Source organism: Perca flavescens, chromosome 3, assembly GCF_004354835.1.
Source record: "Perca flavescens isolate YP-PL-M2 chromosome 3, PFLA_1.0, whole genome shotgun sequence".
NCBI lineage: Eukaryota > Metazoa > Chordata > Actinopteri > Perciformes > Percidae > Perca > Perca flavescens.
The window spans coordinates 43,712,506-43,717,361 of record NC_041333.1 but is presented as its reverse complement, the minus strand read 5'-3'; positions in this window follow the sequence as shown (position 1 = coordinate 43,717,361).

The window sequence follows — 4,856 nt, the reverse complement described above, 5'->3', positions numbered from 1 at the left end:
TGCAGTCGCTGACCCTTATAAACAAATACAATCAGAATTAGCGAATTACGAAAACAAAACAATGGTCTTATGAATAAATTAGATGTCTTGCAAACAGCTAACACACAATTGACCGGTTTGGTCACAGACTTTGGAACTGCGCTAGCCATTCAGGCCAGAGCTAACACACATTTGGTTGATATGGTCACAGGCTTTGGCACAGCTATTGCCTCTCATGTCAGCTTTCTCAATTCAATGCTTGATCCTATGATAGTATGCCTTAAAAACACAATGAATATGACCCCGCAGTAAAAAAGTGTTAAAACAGTCTATAGTTTGTGCAAAATAAAAAAAAAAAAAAAAAAAATGTCATCCCCACCCAAAAAACAAAAAATCTGAACCCCTAGGGGTGTGATGCTCGTATTGATGAGGAACTAGAATGGCCGTGCAAGGACGATTACACAAGAGCAGTAAACAATCCTCAGGATTTTGCACGATTGTGTGCAATGCATGCAAAAAATATTGACATGGTCCCGATCTATGCCTCGCTAGACCTAGTGAAAGCAACAGTGAGAAAACACACATCAGATAGACCTGCTCCTGCGCGGTTGTCACATAATGGTCCTTCAAGCGTATATTCCAGCAATACACAGGCCAATACAGACTCTATACAATCATCAAATACAGACCCCACAGGCATAGATCAGAGTAATAAGAGACCATCATGTTTTCCGAGTGTTCAGCCTCAAAACGATCTTGTACAGATGAGCAGACTGGTCCCCAACCGTCCACAAGCGCTTATAGGCCCCTCCATCACCCTCAGAAAATCCTCAGGGTAGTGTGCAGTGTGGTGCGGGCGGGTTTCTAAGGTAACATCTGAAATAGCATCCAGACAGATACCCTTTTTAATGCTGCTGAATTTCGTCAAGATGTTGACTTGCGAAAATATTGATTTGACGGATATTGGTAGTGTTCCTGAAAGGGTGTCTAGCACCCTAACAGGTTTAATAGAGAGGGCGTTGGGCAATGCAACACAGGACAGTGTTTTAAATGTTGAGTTAAGGGGTCCCGCCGAGATGTCCCTATCCAAACAATGTTGAATTCAGCGATGGCTATAACACAGACACATTTCTGGAGCAAGTAGCACAGGGCGATGCAGAGTAACGATAATTCACTGACCGAAGACTCTTTAGAATTAATTGTGACAATAGCGCGCAATATGTCGGGAGGGAATGGTGGGGGCGTCCGAAAACTAGGAAGCATTGGTTACGATCAAATATTGTCAGAAAAAGGTAATGCTTTGTATAATCCCAAGAATAACGCTGGTAACGACAATCTCTGCTTTTCTCTCTGCCTGGCACATTATGTAAACAGCAGATTGTCGCATGATGAGAAGATGAATTATGCCAAGCAGCTGCATAGTGATTTGGGTTTTGACTACACACATAAAGTTTCGTTCTCTGATGTTGACAGATTTCAGAAACATTTGAAAATGAAAATTGTGATATTCCATCATGTAGCTGGCTGTAAAAACCCACAATCTTCAAAACGCATACGACAAACCCGATGTGAAAACAGCGTGGTTGTATTGCATGACGAGCATTATTATCTCATCGTAAATAAAACGGCTTTTTTTGGGCGTCTTACGTTTTGCGAGGGGGTGTTACAAGACCTACCAGAACCCTCTGGGGCACCGTTGTAGTTGGGATTGTAATGTGTGTTTACACTGCTTGTATACCTGACAAGACCATTAAATGCAGAGACTGTAGACGCATATGCAAATCGCAACAGTGTTTTGAAAACCATAAAAACCCGATGGGAAACACGGGCTTATACCGTGCAATACAAACAAATATTGCGAGTCCTGTCACGCAACATATCGTGTGTCGAAAAATCCACACAGCTGTAAAAAACCTAAATGCCTACATTGTAGAGAGCCTTTAGGTGCTACTACGCACTCTTGCTATATACAACCCGTAGAACGCAAAGAAAGTAGTGATAAGTATCTCTTTTTACGATTTGAAACACGTTATCAATGTGGGCGCATGAAGCTAATTTTGTATGCATTATGGATATGGACGGGCAAAAAAAACTGCTCTGAAACAACAAATTGCGTCGCATCATTCATTCAGAACTACAGACAGGAGAAATACAAAGGCTATACTTTTATAGCACACAATGCTTCAGGTTTTGACAGTTATATAGTTTTAGAGTATCTGGTGAGTCAGAAACTTTGTCCAACTATTACTATGCGCGCGGTTCAAAGGTGCTTCTGATGATCGATTCTACTTTCAATCAGCGTTGGATCGATTCGTTCAGTTTTATCCCTATGGCTCTGTCTAAAACTCCGGCAGCAATGGGGTTCTCAGATCTTCTCAAAGGATTCTTCCCCATGAATTTAACAAGCGAGAGAATGAGAATTATATTGGACCGTATCCTGCACCAGCTCTATATGGTTATGATGCTATGAGTGACACCTCTAAGAAAACGTTCATGGAGTGGTGCGATACGGTCCGCGACACCCCTTTTGACTTTCGAAAAGAGATGCACAGCTATTGTGTTAACGATGTAACGGTTTTGATTAAAGCATGCAAAATATACAGAGGCCTTCCACGAGTGCACAGGCCTAGACCCGTTTGCATACACTACATTGGCTTCCCTCGTGTATGGGTGTATTTAAAACGCTGTTCCTTCCCAAAGACACTGTTGCTCTGACATACGAAGGTGCCTACATTAGGCAAAACAAGACATGTTCTGATGTTTCAATACAGTGGCTTGAGTATGTTGCAGACAGAGAGGGCCTTGACATACAACATGCTCTGAACAGAGGTGAAAAGTCATTCGGTCAGTTCTTTGTAGATGGCTATTGTGAAGACACACACACGTGTTATGAATTTAATGGCTGCTTCTTTCACGGCTGTGATAAGTGCTATCGCCAGGTGAAGTCAATCCTCTCGCCAAAAAAAAAAAAAAAAAAACAGGGTGAGCTGCGCTCGGAGTTCCATAACAGAGTGGCTGTTCTAAAAATAAGCATCAGCTGAAAGTTGTGGTGATGTGGGAATGTGATTGGAGACAGGCTGTGGACACTAACCCCCTGACGTTAAGGAGTTCATGTTAACATATGAAAAACCAGGGCGTCTCAATCCACGAGAATCCCTCTTTGGAGGCCGCACAAATGCAATGAAGCTGTACCACAAGGTAGAAAATGATGAAAAGATCAGATACTATGATTTCACAAGTTTGTACCCAACTGTTCAGTCCAAAAGAGATTATCCAATAGGACACCCCAAATAATACACAAGGATTTTGATGACATAAACGCATACTTTGGCATTGTGAAATGTACAGTAGCACCCCCAGAGGCCTGTATCACCCTGTGTTGCCCTACCACTGTAACGGTAAACTGATGTTCCCCCCTATGTGCAGCGTGTGCTGTTCAGATGAATCAAACAACACCTTGCACACATAACGATCAAGAACGGTGGTTGTCTGGCGTTTGGGTAACGTTTGAATTACAGAAAGCCGTGAAAAAGGGTACAAGATTGTTTCCATTGCTGAAGTTTGGCATTTCCCAGAAAAAACTGATCAGCTTTTAAAGCCTATGTTAAAACATTTCTTAAACGTAAGCAGGAAGCTTCAGGATACCCTGGACATATCAAGACGGAAGACGAAAAACAAAAAGTACATAGATGACTATTATGCACATGAAGGCATTCGTCTTGATCCGGCCAAGATATGTTTTAACAAAGCTGTCAGGCATACAAATAAACTGCTTCTGAATAGTCTTTGGGGAAAATTCGCCATGCGAAATAATATGACTACTGCTGAGCTCATAACAGAACCATCCCGCTTCACACAGCTCATGTTCAGCGACACTTTTTGATGTTCGCCAGTTCTCATTCATCTCACCAGAAGTAGCGATTGTCCAGTGGAGATACACAGATGGTGAAGCATCCAGAGTAAAAGATGTGAATGTTTTTATAGGAGCCATGACCACTGCCTACGCTCGCATGGAGCTATATGATTTGTTGGATAAACTGCAGGAACGTATTTTATATGTGGATACTGACAGCATTTTGTTCACAAGCAGAGACGGCGAGTGGATCCCACCTCTAGGGCCTTATCTTGGCGATTTAACGGATGAACTAAATAGCGCTCAAGTCTGTGGGGCTCCTAACGAAGATTATATAACGGAGTTTGTTTCCGGGGGTCCTAAATGCTATGCTTATAGGACTGCTCAAGGAAATACACAAGTTAAATGCAAGGGTGTGACCCTTAATGCCTCAAATGCCAAAGTGGTTACACATGAATCGTTAATTGGTCTTGTTCAATCCTTTGTGACCAACCAGCAGCATCCTAGCCGTCTGACCACAACAGCATTCACAATAAAGCGCGACAAAAACAGTTCCATCTCAAAAACGACACCTTGACAAGGAAAGTACAGGTTGTTTACAACAAAACGACGTGTGCTCCAAGACTATACAACCGTCCCTTATGGCTACTAGGGATGTTTCAGGATTTGATGGTAGGCTTCAACACCCTTTTTAGCCTCGTTATCAGTGGTCCTTGAATTGTGGAAAAACATATTTTGTCAAAGACATTATTGAAAACATGTCCTCTGTTATTTCACAAAAATTGATAACATAGTATACATCTATTCATGCTGGCAACCAATATAATGATCAATTGCTTAAAACGGTGAATATAAATTTTGTACAAGGTCTCCGAATTGTTCTGCGACGAGGAACTCTTGCCTACTACAAAGAATAATTTGCTCATTATAGACGATTTAATGAATCAAGCCTGTGATAATTTGGAAGTTCAAAAGTTTTTCACAGTATGTCCATCACCGGCGTCTTAGTTGTATATATTTAGTG